Consider the following 20,612-nt stretch of genomic DNA (forward strand, 5'->3'; position numbering starts at 1 on the left):
GTATAGTCAATCTACCGGGCCACGATGGTTTTTAATGTATCCTCACTGCTTCGAATGGATTCGAACCTGAGACTATCGCCGTACAAGTATCGTCCTGTCATTTTCACTAATGCGGAAATTTTGAAAAAAAACGGTGTTAAGTTGCTTTATTACCGGTCATGGAATCATTTATTAAATACGAAACACCCTGAATGTGTTGTGCTAATTAGAACAACAATTAAAACAGTATAAGCGTTAATATAAGTTATTAAAATGTATAGGGATTTCAAAAAATATAATATTCTGTAAAAATTAAAACTAACTAATTATATTATGGTTATCTTAAAAAAAAAACATAAATATTTGTAATAAAACCAACAACAATATTTTTGCATTACTTTTTTTTCATATTGTTGACGAAAAAGACGGTATTACTTAACTTCGAAAATGCAGAAAAAAACTCTGCAAGCGTATAGCCTCGTGTAATCATTATTTTCCGCTATACCACACCATTCAAATCAACAATACAATACCGCTAATCTTTCACATTACATAATCACGTCATCAATGCCAACCACCTACCTAACCGGTAACATTGCTGGATAGAATTTTTATATCTATAGCACGTAATAAACAGTATTACTATTACGTCTGAGGTAAAAAATGATTAGCGTAAGGCGTACTTGTGTATGCGTAAAAAACAGTATATTTTTTTCTTTTTTCGACTATATATCGTAGGATCCGAAACAGACTCCACGGTATTAAGCCTATTGACTGGCGAGAGACCATCTGAGAAGACATCCCTTACCCAGCCTAAGTGATACGGCTTTCCTTGTCGGATTTTACACTCTTAACTACGTACAATCATCATTACATAATTCCTTTCACGATCACTAGATTTTTAAATGTACTATCAGACAAAAAATATTAAAAAATATTAAATCTTCTTTCTCTGTTATCTTTTAGTTTAACAACTGTAAGATGACACAAATTGGAATCCTGCAGTTGATCAAAACTGATTTCTACATACATTTAAGTAGTTAGAAGTTTGCCATAGTAATAAATAATTTTTTGTATTAACTACATCTCACATTATATATGCTTAGTACAATTTTAATTTACAAGTTAATTTATTACTAATGTTCTGTCATACTTATATTAATATACAAGCAAGGTGAGTACGGGATTAAGACATCAAGTACGTACAAGTAATATATTTCTCAAATATACTAACAAATAATGCCATAACAACATTCTTAGTAATAAAATTGATTGGTAAGTATTTGAATTATAAATTGCAGTTTTAAGATGTTACTGAATTACAAATACCAAATATATATTTGTATTTCAATTAAGTATTTTGATTACAAGTAATTCAAATACAGTCCAACACTGTTTCAGTATACATTAAAAACCATCGTGGTCGGAAGATTCGGCTACTTCCGGAGCTATTCGCAATCTACTCGCCGCAAACCGAAATGCTAAAAGTCGATGTTGCCAAATTTACAGCTAAGCTATTTGCTTTATAGATGTATTTTATTTTAGAGAAACAATATATTTAACAAGAATTTCTGATATTAATTTTTATATTTTGTTATGAAAAATAAAACAATAATAGAGTAGATACGTTTTTTTAGTATTTAGTACAATATATAGCCTTATCCTTAGATTTGGCAACAATGCATGGTATTGCAAGCCAAGCGTTTCTCAAAAGACATGGTGATGTACCATATTGCTTTGATTAGACGTTTATTTTGGCATTTATTTGTTTAACTATTAAAGCGTTTGATACGGCATTTTAAAAATTATATTGTGATATTCCTGTTTATTTAAAAAGAAGTTGAATATTTCACTGTTTTAACGGGATTAAAAATATGGAGAGTTGAAGGTTGGTTTGGTTTCAGTTGTGACAAATAGGATAAATTAATAAAATGACTCAAATTTTGTGGTGAAAGTAAATTAATATATCAAGTTTGCAATATGACATACTTGGTAGCAAAAGAAAGAAATATTTCACCATGAGCTTGCTGCACAACTAAAGTCAATAACAAGAAGGATCATCTGCCTTCTCTGTATCTCCAATTTAATGATTTTAGTATCCATACATACTGAATTTCGGCAGCATCTTTGTCGGATCCATAATACAGATGTTAAACAATCTAATCTATATTTTAGGAATTTGTAAAGTGTTGAAAGCTGAAGGCCACCGGATGATAAAGAAAAAAAAATTGTTTAAAGAATTTCTTAGAAAACAAGAAGTCAAGAAGCTTATATATCACTGTATAAGAAGTTATCATCAAGGTAGTATTTGCCATAAAACTAATAATGTGATTATTATCTTACGAATGAATTTTATGTAGGGTACGATCTGTCTGTCTGTCTATATAAGTTTTTTTTGTTAAGAATGTTATAAGACTCAATATTGAAGCAAATACAAGTAGCACAATATCATTGAGTTTTTAGGTACTTTAGTCCTTTGTTTCATTAATTATCGTGGTGTTTTTTTTAGACGGTAAGTCCTTTTTCCATGAAATATATTAGCCTTGCCTTTATTTGGATATTTTCTATTGCAACTTTTATTCTATAGTAATAAATTAGTAATTAGTGTGAGAAGTATAAAGGACTGTATCTACAAGAAAGTTTTTATAAAATTTTATTTATATATAATACATTTGTAGTACTGTATATTCAAACATGTGCTAATTTAGTAAATAGTTTATGGCATAGTCAAGGTTCATTGTTTTATATCCTCTAATTTATAATTTAAAATTAATATTGAATTTTAAAATATATAAATGAATACCTTCTCTAAAACGTTTCGTAAATTAAATTCATGTTCTTACTGTTTTTTGAGTCATTTTTACTATATATACATATGTACAGTATATATAGCTTAATATAAAACTTGTGAACGTTACTCTATTTAAATAACTAATACAGAGTATATTTTACGCCTCGAAGATTAACACTATACCGATATGGGCGCGTCAATCTACCGGACCACGATGCTTTTTAATGTATCCTCACTGCTTCGTATGGATTCGAACCTGAGACTATCGCCGTACAAGTATCGTCCTATCATTTTCACCAATGCCGGAATTTTGAAAAAAAAACGGTGTTAAATTGCTTTATTACCGGTCATGGAATCATTTATTAAATACGAAACATCCTGAATGTGTTGTGCTAATTTGAACAACAATTAAAACAGTATAAGCGTTAATATAAGTTGTTAAAATGTATATGCGTATTTTGTAACAAGTGATTTCGTCTGACGCACGTTTTAAAAATTGTATTATTCGATTGATTCGTTTTAATATTTCTATTGAAGTAGAAATTATATACACGACTTGCATCTAGTCAATTTTACTTTAAAAAGGCATTTATTGAAACAAATTGGTAGAAAATATGTTAATCGATATATTTTCAATCATCTTCTGCAACTATCTAGTATCTTTTTACCAATATGGTGATGCCGTGTCGAAAGAACGGCGTTGACTCGGCAACAATAAAAACATCGATTAATTTTCGCACTTTGCGTCATGCAATAGAATGACATTGCGTCTGTTGCTCGGTATTGCTGGTCTTTTTTGCAACAATACGTCATTCAATGTATTTAATTGACGTCGGTAGACATCTGATATAATATCGTAGTACATCACGCTGATTCCATAATAGATCATGCAGACTTTATACTTATGAATATTCCACCTTGCTATTGATATGGATGTCTCCCTTGGACTAACAAAACATTATCTGCGCATGGGATAAGTAGTCTCTAAAAGTATTTGATGGATTTCGGTGGCAGATTTCTTTAATTAAAACAAGATAATGAATATCAAAAATCCAATATGATTTGCGTCCGCATACACTGAATAACTCAATAATACTAAATGGAGAACTGTTTTTGTTATGGAGAGAAGTGTTAGAACCATCGAATTTAACAGTTACCAGATGTACCGGAAAGTCATTAAAAGTTTATCTAACAGATGTCACTAGGCTTACGTATGCTAACTTTATGATTTCACATATATGCCAATTTATTCTATTGGCATCAAACTTCACGAAGCTGTACATGTTATATTATAGAGTAAGAGGTCAAATGAAAAGCCCAGGGCCTGACACATATATGGCGCTACTATAATAAAATTTATATGTTTTTTAGTTAGCCCTAACTCTTAAAAGATGCGTGTATAAATTTGACAGCTGTCGGGATAATTAGTTTGTGAATTATAGCATTTTGAGTGACAAAACTTTCTTTGTTATTGTGAAAAAAATGGATAAAAAGGAATTTCGAGTGTTGATAAAATAGGAAAAAATATAGTTGAAGCAAAAACTTGGCTTGACGTCGAGTTTTCGGACACTGCCCCAGGAAAATCAACCATCAAGGATTGGTGTGCTTTAAGTTTTGTGTGGTAAAAATTTAGACGTGGTGAAATGAGCACCGTCTAAAAAAGTTGTTACCGACGAAAACATTTAAAAAATCCACAAAATGATTTCGAATGATCGTAAAATGAAATATCATTCGCGAATATTTGGGTATGAGAAAGCTCTGTGCAAAGCGGGTGCCGCGCGAGCTAATTTTGATCAAAAACAACGACGAGTTGATGATTTGGAGTGTGAATTAGCATTGCTTTTACCTGGTACGTTTACAATTATTTATATAAAGCATTTGTGTCCAGATATATTATTATTTACAGGAATACAACAGGAGAAATCATGCAAATATTATACACAAAACTTGTCCAAATAGGACAATGGCAAAATGACATTGAAGGTAAATGTGATTATACTACATGAAAAAAGTTCTTTGTAAAGTGCCATTAATTAAAAACCTAATTATTTTGAAGGGGTTCATTTACTTGACACAAATATATATTGATCAAGATAAGATGATATGATTAAGGCTTATTAACCGAGATAACCTTTTCAACAAGGATGTTAATAAAATACATTAATACAAAATAATATAATACAATTTGTAGATCAACAAGATGAGCTTGATTTTATAGACAAGTGGTTATCATGCTTATTTTGGTAATTTTTTTATAATATATGCTTAAGCTGTCTATTTAACTCCTCGGTTTTACCATAACAATAGCACAGCAATAATTTTGATATATATGCCATACATTTTAATTTTTTGTTGCTAAGTATTGCTTTTTGGTATGTTTGTAATAATAATATATTTTATTTTATCATGTCGTGTCATGAAACAAAACTATGCCAAGGAACATGTTCCTCGAACTGTAACATTTTTCAATAACAACAACCATGAACAACAATTGTCAATGCAAATTTTCATAACAAGAGAAAATTTAGGACCGATAAGTGGCGTGTAAAATAATTTGACGAAACACGCAGCCTAGAACTGGTGGAGCAACAACAACCAAAAACCAGAACCTATTCAAGGACCTTTAATATTTTTTCAAATATTATCGTAATTTCGTTCGGCGTCAACTAACACGAAAATATGTTGAATAACATGGTGAAAAAAAAAAGTATTACATTCAGGCATATTGTGGACGAAAAACTAGTATCTATGTTATTGGATCAACTAAATACAAACAGAAAAACTATTTCAGGAAATATGTATATCTTGGTATTCACAGACGGTTTTAACATCACATATCTCTAATAATACTAACCATGTGGTCGACCACACTTTACTAAATTAATCATGTTTCTCTTATCACAGAGTAAATAATTAAAAATGAATAATTTAAAAATGTTATGTTACTAAAACTTGTTTTTATAGTATTTTCCTTTTTATAGTATTTGTAAGACCAGAAATGTATTTTATATACAACATAAATTAACTGAACTGAACTGAACTGAACATTATAATAAATCAGAGTTAAATATCAGAGTATCAAATATAAGTATACAGATCTTTCTTTCTTTTATGTTATAAACGCCCATATGGAATAATAAATGAAGTAATACAAGTTTGTATATGAAAGCAGAAGATATATGAATAAAACTATTTTGACATTGTATATTACAACAATAACGAACACAATTAGGTAATTTGTTTCTTACAATTTAGAACCACAAATCTTGCTGGGGCATGGTCGTAAATTTATGTTTGTGATTGTTTAACATTTGTGATTGTCCTTAGGCAAGAGTGCAAAATCCGACAAGGAATATGATCCCAGTCACGCCAGTAACTAGGCTGGGTAAGATCGGATATATTCTCGGATGATTTCTGAAATTGGTCACTCGCCAGTCGGTGGTTTAATGCCGAGGACTGTGGTTCGGAGCCCACGTTAAACTGTAAGTCCAGTCCAGATAAATCCTAGTTGGTAAAAGGATACTTTACAATATATAAAGAAATCAATAAATTAACTATTGATTTTTTGAAACTTGTTATAAGGTCTATAAAGTAAATAATCTAAAAAACTGATACAAAATTAATTGGCAATAAAATGAAATAATTAAAATAAAAAAAGAAATAATTATTATTAGGCAGCTAATTGAAAACAGTACCCAGTAAAGTAGTAGGACACTTTTCATTTCCTCAGTATTAATTAAGGTAAATTAGAAAGCTAAAATCGCTTAATGATGGCACACATAATTTACTGATGCTAAAACTACGCTATTAACGATGTTTAAGTGTTTGAAATGTTTTCGGTAATAATTTAAAACCACAGATATTATTAATCAAACATGTATTTCTATAATTCACATAAATATGAATTGTATATTTGGCTTGTAAAATACACCGCCCGATTTGTAAGTTGGTAGCACTAAAATTTTCATATGATATTTAATCACTGTCATGTTAAACATATATGCGATATAATATAAAAAAAAAGGTTTAGAATTTAGATTTGGACGATATTCCACTGTTACCAAGATTGAAAATCCAGACACTGAGATTAGACAACTTCATTATGAATTGCTGTACAAGAATTTTCATCTATTATTATATAATATATATATTTATATATACATATATATATATATATATATATATTTATTTATTTATTATTTTTTTAAATCTCCTTTTACCAAACAGGGGTTTTTCTGGACTAGACCTGCAGTTTAACGTGTACTCCCAACCACGGTCCGCGGCATTAAGCCTACCGACTGGCCAGTGACCAAGGACCGTTCTGTCGCCTTTACCACTGCGCCACCAAGCCGGCTATGATTTATTGTTATATTCTAAACAAAAAGTAATAGTCCAATGACATTGCTTCCAGCTGATCTAGATCATAAACGTATATATATATATATATATATATATATATATATATATATATATATATATATATATATATATATATATATATATATATATATATATATAGGTGCATTAAAATGGATATGTGGAAGGCGGCAGGCTACATTTTGATGAATAGTCATTTTTTTTCTTAAACAATTCTGTACAATATATAAGAAAAGTAATTTTTTTCAATGAATAATAAATACAAAATTTCAATATAAATACAAAATTTCAATTTTTTAACAAAGCACTAACCGAATATTGGTAGTAATTACGTTGATTCGTACTTCAAGAGTTAAAATTAGTGTTGGGAACTATCGAGTAAGATCGACTATCGACTGTTTAGTAACTGACTACTTTTGACTATCGACTATTTATGTCACTATTTTTGGTTCGACTGATTTTACTACTTTTCACCACTGACTGTTTTCAGTCGCTATTTTCGGTCCGACTGATTTTGTTACTATTTACTATCCCTTGTTTCTGTCGTGCTTTTAGTTACTATTTTTAGTTCTACTACTTTCATTCGACTGATTATTAACGTTCTGGTTCTGTAATCTTAGCCGCGACCTTGACAAAAATGTACCCAATTTTTACTTACATACATATATATATATATATATATATATATATATATATATATATATATATATATATATATATTATATATATATATATATGTAATAATTATAATTGTGAATGATAAATAGTAAAATACCTTTGACTGTTTTTATGCCTATAATAAGTAATATTTCAATTATTCTCTCGATTTTTGTTAAAAAATATTTCTGTTCAATAATAAATAAAGAATTTATATCATTTCATTCAGATCATTTTTAATTATGTCTTGAATAAGTTCCTTTTATGAGTTATGTGTTTAATTGTTATTTAGTATTTACGGTCATTGTACATCTTTAGTTTTTAGGTTTTGTTTAAGTTCTATTGTATTGTGTATATTTATTATAGTACATTATTTAAAAATAGCAATTAACACATTAAAATGCAATAAAACATTTGTGGGGTATTATTCCATTCCATAGAAAAATTCCATTCCTTTTTACAGATCCACAGAACATTCAAATATAAAAGTAATTCTACTTCGTTTAAAATTAAATTATAAATTGAATGTTATGTATAATTATTATAATAGTATTCAGTAATTATTTTTTATTCCTTTTCTTTTTTAAAGTTAGTTCGTGGAGGAATTTATACATCTCCGTCTCGCATATACTACCATTGGAAAATATAACTGCATATAAAATTAACTGTCTCAAGCAATTAGCTCCGTCCTTTCTTCTCTCACAATTTATACAGGAAAGTATTCGTATATCTTCGTCTGACATCACGAATAGAATCGAATAGTCGAATCGTGCGTTTAACTGAAAATAGTGATTACTATTTTCAGTTGCTAGCTTTTTGTCTATCGCTCTTTCGAATGTTTTGCGACTATCGACTGCTTCGACTATTTTCAGTCGATAGTTCCCAGCGCTAGTTAAAATTAATGTTGCAAAGAATATTAACAATTATAAAATAGCCTTATAGAATTTTAATTCCTCATTTGTTGATGAGTAGTTAGTTCTTACATGGGATATAAGGCAAAGTTGAAAGCAATAGATAAACGGAAGCCATAAATGACAAATTAAAGATGAGCTATCTGTATAGGTGATCTCAAAGGGTGGAATAAATAAGCAAAGAACGATGCAATTTTAGTTAAAATCAGCCTGGTATATTTATTGTTTTTGCAACATATATTCTAAGTGAGAAATATGAATAAATTATAGATACTATATGAATACATAAATGAAGTAATGAAAATATAGAGCAGTTAAAATTAAACTAATTACATAAGTTGCATAGATAGAACACATAGGGTATTAAGAATATATTATGAAATATTAACAGTAAATTTGTAAACAGTTTAAATATTTGATAAATATTAAGATGTTTAACGATTAATCTTATAAGACCTGTAATTATATGATATTTTGGTGTAGGAACTTTCTATCAATTATTCTGATTTTTTATTTTATAGACCTAAGTTTTGAAAAATCATTAGTTAATTTAATGATTGTAAACACATTTAAATACATTTAAACTCTAAAAAATAAAACACCCAATTGTGCTCGTTAATGTTTTAACATACAAACATCTGCTATGTCTTTTTCTATATTTATGTTTATAACATAAAAGTAAAGAAAGGCCATTTATATTTATTTTTTATGTTGTGAAGTTGTTAGAATTCTGAAAATTATCTGACTTATGATACGTTGTTATAACGTTCAGTGGTGTCGTAATATAAACTTATCAATACTTTCTTGATTGCCGTCTTGGTGGCGCAGTGGTAAAGGCGATGGGACGGCCCTCCTACTGTTGCGATAGCCGCAGGTTCGAATCCTGCTGGGGCATGATCGTACATTTATGTGATTGTCCTAGATAAGAGTGTAAAATCCGACAAGGAAAATGATCCCAGTCACGCCAGTAACTAGGCTGTGTAAGACCGGATATCTTCTGGGATGATTTCCAAAGTTAGTCACTCACCAGTCAGTACGCTTAATGCTGAGGACCGTGGTTCGGAGCCCACGTTAATCTTTAGGCCCAGCCCAGATAAACCCATAGTTGGTAAAACGAGACTTTAAAATATATATAAAAAAATACTTTCTTGATTATTGAAACTTAATGAAAATTAGATTTATTTACATATAATATTTATTACCTTAATTAATGTTATATATCAAATATATTTCTGGACTTATATTCAGAATACTGTGAAAATAAGTCTTAGTAACATATAAATTTTAAATTATTCCCATTACTTTGTTATAAGATAAACATGATTAACGTATTAACCGATATAAATATTATTAGTTTTTATAAATCCATTAATGTGATAATAAAATCACATTACTGGATTTATAAATAAAATGTTATCCTCAGTGTTGATTACTATGATCATATCAACTCCAAAAACAAAAATGGAATTAAATCGATAGAGTCAGCAATATAAAAAAATAGGAAGAGGATCACAAATCGTTGAAAAATTTACGATATCTAAATGTTTAAAATAACTTCACACAATGGTACTTTCAAATCGATTTATCGATACAGAACGGGTACGTATCGCCTTTCGAAAAAAATATGTAGTCAGACTGGTTTAAATCAAAGGCAGCAAGCATCTGTAAACGAAAAATCGGTTAAATATACCATAACAGGTATTTAACTCATTTTGTGCGTCGACACTGCCCGCATTTTTTGCCCATTATTGGCTGTAGTAAGTCGACGAATCGATTTATGTTTAAGTCAAAATAAGTGGCTATTAGAATTGTCTCCTTACCAAAATACTGATTATTATAACCAATAATTAAGAAGTAAAAAAATTAATAGTTATATGATTAGTTCTAGTAGTTATGCGATAGAAAATGTTAAAAATGATTATTGAATGTTGAATATAAATATAGAATTTAATGTTAAACTGTTTTTATTTCTTTTTAATGCTTATTAATCTTTATAATATTTTATAGATCATTATCATCGTTCTATCTTGGTCCGTTTTCTATTTTTTTTCGACTTATGACTTATGCGATGTAATAATATAAATACCTCCTATTTGGTGGATATTTACTTGTAAAGTACAATTTTCATTAATTTCATGACAATTCCTTGATGAAATTTTAATTAACGGTTGTATGTAATAAATAATTAGCTATCATTATAAGAAAGCTTTTTAAAAACAGACATGCTGATAGCTTTTCTCAATTTAAATGATGTTCGCTGATACAGTGTTGAGGTTCCATTAATTTTTTCAAATATTCTTCATTACGTAGCAAGGTATTCTCCGTATTAATGGAGAAAAGATCAAAATATCGCCAATGGACGTATCTTGTCAATCCTTTTGTATGGCTCTGAGTTAGCACTCTGTTAAAGTCTGTTATCTGTAAGCTTAACGCTTTTCAAATACGATGTTTAATGTAAATATTTCTCTTTAGCATTAGAAACGACGTTATGATTAAAATGCAACAATCAGTGTACAGTTGGATATGTCTGCCGAATCAAAAATGAAAGAATTTCGCACATACTTCTGACCCTTTGGGTAGAAGACGCAGAGAACAGCTCCGAACAGCTGTGACCCATTACCAACTGTGGCAAGGTTTAGTTAAGAATATTGATGGTTGAGGATCATGATGGTTGATAATGATGATATTGATTTAACACTGGTGGCAATATAAAAGCATCTACAAGTTTTAGTCGCTCATTTAAAATGATTCATATAACATCGAACACAACTGGGCATCTCTTTTTGATATCATTGGTTGATATTCGTCTCATTTTTTAATATAAAATTGCAAAACGTTTAATATAAACATAACTAATACATAATACACTCCCATGACATTTAGATGTTTGTTTATAATTTGGCAACAGCTAACGATGTGGTTAGGCTTTAATTACTGATTATTGTACATATTTAAATCAACTCAGTATTTGCAGAAAAAATAAATTTCAACAAGAAAGTGCTAATTTTCAGCGATACTTTTCTTGTAATTAAAATATAAGGACGTAAATATACGTAATTAAAATATACACTTCGTTTACACACATTAATATTTTAGTGTTACTTTTGCAAAACAACAAGAGACCATTTAACTATTAAGCGTTATTAAAAATTTGCATTAGAAATCTTTATTAATAAATGTCAAATTAAATCATCAGTTATTAACAGTATACTATATCTAAAAATCCACATTTCCAAGAAAAATATATTAATAATTAATAGAAGTCTATTAAAGATAATTTTAAATATTTTTTTACTACGAAAAATGCCCTGTCGTATTAATAACACAGCTGATATTTTATGCCGTTATTTAACTTAAATGATTACATCATTAGTATTATATTTGATTTATTCATGTGTTTATTGACGATGGTTTGATTCGAAATATGCTGAATTTTAAATATTATTTTTAATAAATTGAAAAAAGTTTCATAAAATAAAAAATAAATATTTATAAGTGTAGCACCACAATTTCAAAATTGTTGGTACATTTTTATTTACCTTTCCTTGCCTTACAATATTTTAATAGTTAACCTAGTTAATTGACAAATGAAATCAGTTTATGAACAGTTACCCGATGACTTATATATCATAATAATATAAATAAAACTCTAATAAGGGCATAATATGAATCCTGTTGAAACAATGGCAATGATAAAACACGTCGAAAAAGACTCATAATAGAAGAAATGTTTATATTAAGGACTATACAAGAATATAGTGGGAACACTAGAATAGCATACAGTAAATATCCTAGAATATTTCATGAGAAAAGAACAAAAATGTATAACAAATCTAATTACATTATATATGTAGGAAAAAAGAAAGGACAATGAAGAAATGCTTAGAAGAAAAATATGATTCGACAATCCGACAAGGAATATAATCCCAGTTACGCCAGTAATCAGGCTGTGTAATACTGGAGTCTTCTGGGATGATTTCTAAGTTGGTCACTCGCCAGTCGGTAGACTTAATGCCGAGGACCGTCGTTCGAAGCCTACGATAAACAGTAGGTTCAGTCCAGATAAACCCTCGTTGGTAAAAAGGGGACTTTAAAATATTTAAAAAAAATCAAATAGGTTGATAGATAATACTGACTGGGATAATACCATTTCCTGTGTATATATTAATAATTAATACATACAAAATAATTAAAACATATAAGAAAGGGATATCAAACTAAAACTCAAAAACATATAACTTATAAATTGAATAAAACATTTCTAATTTTCTTGAGAATATTTTTACTACTTTATTAATAAAGAAAGGGCTAGTACGCTTTTTGTATATATTAATAAATTATATGGCAAAATTTGTTAAACTTGTATTTAAACAAAATATATTACAGAAAACTATATGAATATATGTTATGATATACTAGTATTGAACTTAAAATCCAATTAAAATTAATAAACTAAAAACTGAAATCAACAAATGTCGAGAACAACTAGTCCCACTATTTCTGTAAACATTTCCTATCGTGATGATGACATTTTTTTTTATAAATGGAAACTTATACGTCATAAATTCTAGATGTCGTCACATAAATCGATAAAATTCACGATTCAGTTGCAGATTTTCTAAGAATTCACGGATATCTAGATGTTTCAAACAGAGAAAATTACGGAAAAATATATCTCCTCTAAGACAACAATTGAAATCTTCACTAAACATACAATGTGAGGCAACAAATCATGGCGGGAGATGAAGAGATCTTAAACATCATTGAAATAATTGGTGTATATTTTCGTATAAGTATAGGTTAATATTTCGTTGAAAACTATTCAGTCACTACGAATCTATTCCGTGGAAAACAGAAAAAGAATTGCAGCTGTTTTATATTTTATATTATTAATAAATAAATACATATTATTGCAAGTTCATATTATTTTTCCATTTCTTGTTATCATAAGAAATGTTATTACCCACTGGGCCTATTGTTAAACTATTGATAGAAAATATATATAAAATAATAATAAAAGAATAAATTATTACTACTTTACTATATAATAAACTTTTAACATTTTATTCAAGCGTTGATTGTCATTAAAGTCCTAATAAAAACGAAAAATATTCTCAAAAAAAAGAAGAAACGAATGCAAATCAATGCATAAATATCATAATGTAATATAAATAAAGCTCTAATGTATCCCGTTAGAACCATGATGACAGAAAGTCGGAAAAAACTAATAATAGAAGAAAGGAATATATGTTATTAAGAAATATACTAGGATATAGTAGAAGTAGAACAGTATAGTGTAAATAACCTAGTACATAAATAAATATTTAATAGTAATAATAGTAATAAAGATTAACATGATTTTCTAGCAACTTGAAAGACATTTTATGAAGTAGAGAATCTATAAATTATGTAACGTACAAAATAAAATAGTATAATATCCTATATAAATTCAGGAATAATAATTTACTAACCATGTTTTGTTGGGAATAGGAATGGGATAAATGGTTATTAGGCAGTACTGACTGGGTTAGTACAATCTCTTGTGTATATTAAGAATTAATACACAAAAAATAAAAGCATATATAAACACAAGATAGATAAGTGTATAAAATAAGTAAATTTAAGTTGTATTGAAACTAAAACTCAAAATAGCAAATAACCTATAAATTGAATAATATTCATAATATTCCTGAGAATACTTGAGTTATTTTGTTAATAAGGAATGTAAAAATTGTTAAATTGTTAAAAATTGATTTAAATAAAACATAATGTAGGAAAAGATATGAATTTATATCATATTATTGTCGTATTGAACTTGAAACCCATTTGAAAACAAATAATTAGAAATAGAAATCTTGAAAACATATCCCCAGAATAACTAGCCCCACTATTTCTGTAAACATTTTATATAGTGGTGAAGACAATTTTTTATATACTAATATGTTATAATTAACAAAATTCACGATTCAGTTGCAGATTTTCTAAGAATTCACAGATCTGTCGGTATTTCAAACGGAGAAAAATACGGAAAATATATCTACCTCTAAGACAACCATTGAAATCTTCACTAAAAATACATGGCGAGGGGGAACAAGTGATGGTGGGGGACGAATAGACCGAAGTGGCCTTCTTAAAGCCGTTATCATCGGCCGTCCTATCCTCGCCCGTCTTCCCCCTCAGACCCTCCAGGTTGAGCTTGCTCCTGGCCTGGTTCACGTTCTGATCGGGCTGGTTCTCGATCTTGAGGGCGCCGTCGTTCACCGGAGACATGACGGTTTCGTACAAGAGAGAAGTTACATGGTTTTGCGGTTCGACTTTTCTTCCTCGGAATCAATTACCACGCGAAACCGACGTCTCGGTTGGAAGAGAACGCGACATGGTCGTCGAAGGAATCCATTTGGTGGACGGACACAAGGAACGGCACACACACAAACACATACAGACACGCGCGTTCAGTGAAAAAGACTGAATGGACGTCGGCTTCGGGTAATAAGGCGAGTCGACCCGTACAACTATCGAGTTTCCGACTGAGAAACGCAACCGTGGCGACACAAGAGATTCCCCGTTCATGAATGACGATGTGGAAGCGATATTTCGGTCGTCGGCCAGTGGCGGAGGGTTGTTCGTGCACATGGGCGTGCTTAATTGAGTTAATTAATGTTTTACGCTGATCATTTTAACGAGCACGAAGCAATTTCGATTGTTGGGCATGATATCAGTCGAATATAATTTCTGTGGGACACAGGAAGTTTATGTTTTTCATCCCAAACAATAAACAAAGTGTTTCATTTAAGAATAGAATATATAATAATCATATACTATAGACAGATTATTAAAAATACATTTGTAAAAAGAAATCATAAATCGTTCCAAATATCTGTGGTAGTTAGAAATTCCACCTGGTAGTTCGATATTTTAGACCTTTTAATTTTGGGTCGTTTATGTTTTTAAAAGGTTTGAACGATAATGTAAATGAACTAGGCTGGATTGGTGTAGACATTGTCGCCTTTGCGAATACTTAGAAACAGAACAGAAATAATTTCCATGAATGGCAACATTGTTGATGTTTCTTCGGGGGCTATAATTTCCAGATGTGATCTTAACATGCCCACGGAAGACGATAGTAAAAGACCTCTTCATCCATGGCTATACAAGTGTCTATTGGATAGGATTGCACATGCGCACTTGTTCTAATCTAGCCTGCCAGTTTTCACAACTCGCGTCCTTTTCTACAGGCTTTTGGTACCACAGTCTTCGTTATGGTCCGATGTCATTTTTAGGTTAATTTTGCATTTTAGTATTAGTATTAGGTATCATTTTGTTGAGGTAATATAATTATTTCATAGGCAAAATTACCGGCAGATAATGCAAAAATAAATGTATAAGATAGGAATTATTAATAAAATATTATCATTTTATATTATAATTTTGTAGATTGTTGTGAAACAAAGGATATAATTTTATGTTAAATAATATGGAAACAGAACTTATTTGAAGATTATAGTAAAGGTAAGAATAAAATATGGTCATGTTTGTATACGTTTTCTCTCTATATGTTATTATACTTACAGGTAAGACAGAAAAATTCTTACCTTTACAATAATCTTCAAATAAGTTCTGATTCCATATTATTTAACATATCTTTTGTTCCATAACAATCTACAAAATTAGTGTTATAGAGTGATAATATTTTACTAATAATTCATACCTTATACCAATATTTTCAATTAATTAACTTAAAAATGACCAATTCTTTGTTCCCTAACAATCTACAAAAGTATAGTGTCACAAAATGATAATATTTTACTACTAATTCATACCTTATACACTTATTTTCGTATTATCTGCTGCCTATGAAATAACTATATTATCTCAACAAAATGTAATTCATGGAGAAGTCTTTTACTGTCGTCTGCCCACGGACGTTAGAAATTCATAAGAGATCATTTCTGAAGACGCGATGCTCAGTGTCACCAGCCTTTTCTTATTCACATTATTTTACTGTGTTTCGTGTCGTCCAAGCTGAGTTTCATCAAAAGGCGAATTTGTTCACCGAATATTGCAGTTTTCTCCTTTTAATTCTCATTTGTAATTTACTAAATCTCCGTTTATTATTCCATACTTATTATTCTTCATTTATTATATTGCATTTATTTTATATTCATTGTCCTCTACATATTTATTCTTTTATCCATTTATCGTTATTTATTTTATTCTACTATATTCTATTATTTTTTATCGTCGTATATTCCTCATAATTTTTAAATTATGATAATTCAAAGATAATAGTGTCATGGTTGCAACTTTAATTATAAATTATAACTATTTTATAAACCAGAAATTAACACCAAAATTGTCAAAGTTGCTGATGTGTAGTTATGATCTATGGATAACTTGAAGTATACATAAACACTTCCGAAAGTGGTTTCTGCTCTGGCCGGTTCTTGCTGGCAGCGTATCTAGTTTGTGGCCTTTGGCTTTTTCCCTTGTACGCATTGCACATTCATCATAGCTGGAGCTGGAGCTGAAGGGCTGGTGAACTAGCACTAGTACTGTTAATTTATATATTTATTTATTTGAGAATTTAGCTTAATCCTAGAGAGGCCTACTAACCTTAGTGGCAGGATGATCTCGAGTGTAACTTCCCTTGATCTCATAAAAAATACAAAAATGATAATATAATTTTGTGACATATAACAAAACAAATCTAAATTAATATAACTATTTGGGTTCGACACCGACTTCAAAGTAGTTAGTTGGTAGTAGCTAAAATAATATTGAAAATATATAAATGGGTTTAGGTAGTTATTAAGCTAAATTATGTATATATAGTAGAATATAAAATAAGTGTAGGTTAAAGAAGGTTTTTGTTTATTTTATTTAATTTTATTTACAACGATTATTAAAAAACATATTTTATTTTAAAATGTTATTATTTGTGTTAGATATCTAAGTTTGATTATTTTTAGTGAGTTACTTATTTATTTTTTGAAATCGGTTCAATTTATTTGTTAAAAATATTTCATATATTATTCACTAAAATAAACAAACTTGTCTTTTTGTTGCCCGCTGACCAGTTTAATAGACACGAAGCTATATCAATTGTTCGGCATGAGATCAGTCGAGTAAAATTTCTATGGGACACAGGAAGTTTAGTTTTCTAGTCCCAAACAATAAACAAAGTGTTTTGTTTAAGAATTACAAATATTTTAATATTTATATGATTGTTTGCCGTTATGGTGACTTCACAGAAATCTGGTAAGTCATTTAACCTCACTCTAAACATAAACCAAAAAGTATATGGAACTGAAACTTATACGAATGATGAACAAATAACATAATTTAAGTAATAATGGAGTTTTGTGAAAAGTTATCATTATGAAACATTTTATATTAAATATTACCATTCAGAAGTCAAATATATACGAATAATTGTAACATATACATATTATATTTTAATAAGTGCAAGTGTAATTCTGTTTACCAAGTAAACAAAAATTGGGAAAAGAAGTTATATATTTTTTAAAAACTTTTTATTACAAAAATCTGAAAAGAAAACTGAGCGAATCACACCATATTTATATAGAGATAATTTTGAAATATATTTACATCAAGTCCATGAACCATATTTACATAAGGACACTGTATTGAAACCATTTTACAGAAAGTTCATGCACCGTATTTTTATAAAAACTTAATAATACCTAATATTATTAATGTACATGTAAATCGCCATCTTGAAAATCATTGTACTTTTCAACTGAAGGAAGTCTGCAGTCCCCATTAAGTCTGCATTAGATCATTAGGATGTCCTTAATGGTTAATATTATATATCTTACCTATTCGATTCAGGTCAACGCTTTAGTACATTTGATCTTTTCAAAGTGTCATCTTCGAGTACACTCACAGCTTGCTTCACTCGCAGAATGCAAGAAGATGAAAAACAAAACTCAGCAGTAGGAAAGTGCGTCAAAAAGTAACATAAGAACTGAACGGATTCCTATTTACTTCGAACGATCTTTAGAAAATTTCTTAGCGTCCAAAAAAAGCTAACATCAGTTCATAATTTCCATTTCAGTAATAGTTTACATTTCAAACTCTAAGTTTATTTTACATAGTCAATTATTCTTTAGTCTCGCAGATGACCAATTTCCCACTTCTTTGGGGACTCTCTTGGTGCACTTGATAACAAATAATTTTTAACAAACTCAAAAAACAGAAAAGGAAGAGGTTCCTTGTTCGGCTGTATAGTTTTTAATGAATGTTCGTCGATTTCTCCGTCAATTAAAGATCGATATTCAAAATTCTTTGCGTGCGGAAAGGTGCACTCTTTCCGAGGTGGTCCCATTGGAACAAAGTCGGGATCTGTTGGGGGAAATCGAGTGAAAACCTCAAATTTCAAAGGCACGTATACAATTTTCACATATTTGTATTTTCACAAAATGATCAGGTATGTATGTATAATGTTACTGCTAAAATGATGTTGTGGCGACCGCCACGACCCTTTAGGCCACCACCAATTCACCATTAACAACTACAAAGGTTGGCAACGCCGGTGGATTGGTACCATGCAGTTCTGGAGTATAAAAGGCCATCACGACGACGTCTCGCTCTCTTTTCTTATCACCGTCCCCCTGTAACAGTACCACTTCCACAGCGCTACCGTACTTCCTTCACCTTAACCTAATATCCTGTCAATTCTCCCATCGACCACATGTATCAATCGCAAGTTAAAATAAACAACTTTGATTCAATCCGTGTTTTTAGTTCCCGTGCAAATTCCTTCCAAAAATAGTAGTGAGTGTTCTGATAGATAACCGCAGCGGCAGCCATACGTTTCGACCGACCGACCGACCCGACGAACATTCCTACAATTGGTGACCCCGACGTGATCAAAGTGCCTAACAGGTAAATCAACTCAACATAAGCCACTCGACAGGTGCTTGACACGTGCATGGAAGGATAGCACGAGGAACGGAACTCATCAACATCACGTGGTCGATGACATCCCACGAGACTAGCCTGATGGACGAAAACCACAGAAGCCCATCATGTATACCAGCAACACATGAGCACCCTCGCAACACGAAACGGGACACGTAACACATTTACAGGTACCCTCAAACAAAGCTAAACGCCTCAAGACGAACGACGTCCTGCTACAGCTCCGATGGCAGCTGATCCCGTAAAACTCCTCGCTCAGGTTGGGATCCCCATCTCATCAGCAGTCCCCGGGCGTTTGTTTGCGTGATTGCGGGTGCATTCCGGAACTTGCACCACATATAGGTACGTTCCACGGCTGTTCCACTAGGAGGGGAGTTATGTGGCGACCGCCACGACCCTTTAGGCCACCACCAATTCACCATTAACAACTACAAAGGTTGGCAACGCCGGTGGATTGGTACCATGCAGTTCTGGAGTATAAAAGGCCATCACGACGACGTCTCGCTCTCTTTTCTTATCACCGTCCCCCTGTAACAGTACCATTTCCACAGCGCTACCGTACTTCCTTCACCTTAACCTAATATCCTGTCAATTCTCCCATCGACCACATATATCAATCGCAAGTTAAAATAAACAACTTTGATTCAATCCGTGTTTTTAGTTCCCGTGCAAATTCCTTCCAAAAATAGTAGTGAGTGTTCTGATAGATAACCGCAGCGGCAGCAGCCATACGTTTCGACCGACCGACCGACCCGACGAACATTCCTACAATGTGATGGAAAATCGGAAGTAGTTCAGTGTAACAGCTTTTTAGTTTGCTTTTTAAACACTAACAACATCATATGAGAATTCGTAGAAATATTGCAGGCAACTGCTTCTATGGTGTAACGGTTAGAGCGCTCAGTTCTTACGCTTTGGGGCAACAACTTTTTGTTGTTCTAATTTGGTTAGAA

At 30.6% G+C, this 20,612-nt stretch overlaps 1 protein-coding gene and 1 long non-coding RNA gene across 3 annotated transcripts in view; one reads left to right on the plus strand and one right to left on the minus strand.

Annotated features, from left to right (window-relative positions):
• IP3K2 (Inositol 1,4,5-triphosphate kinase 2) overlaps positions 1-20,612 on the minus strand; it is a 243,300-nt gene that overhangs the window by 31,419 nt on the left and 191,269 nt on the right. The gene's annotated exons all lie outside the window — the stretch shown is intronic.
• LOC143204848 (uncharacterized) lies at positions 8,360-15,178 on the plus strand. Its single transcript, XR_013007687.1, has 2 exons — positions 8,360-14,418; positions 14,628-15,178. It is a non-coding gene; the product is annotated as an uncharacterized LOC143204848 (long non-coding RNA).

The sequence above is a fragment of the Rhynchophorus ferrugineus genome, unplaced genomic scaffold (genome assembly GCF_030347505.1).
Source record: "Rhynchophorus ferrugineus isolate W39M unplaced genomic scaffold, kcgeb_rfMv2 rfM11, whole genome shotgun sequence".
Classification (NCBI taxonomy): Eukaryota; Metazoa; Arthropoda; class Insecta; order Coleoptera; family Curculionidae; genus Rhynchophorus; species Rhynchophorus ferrugineus.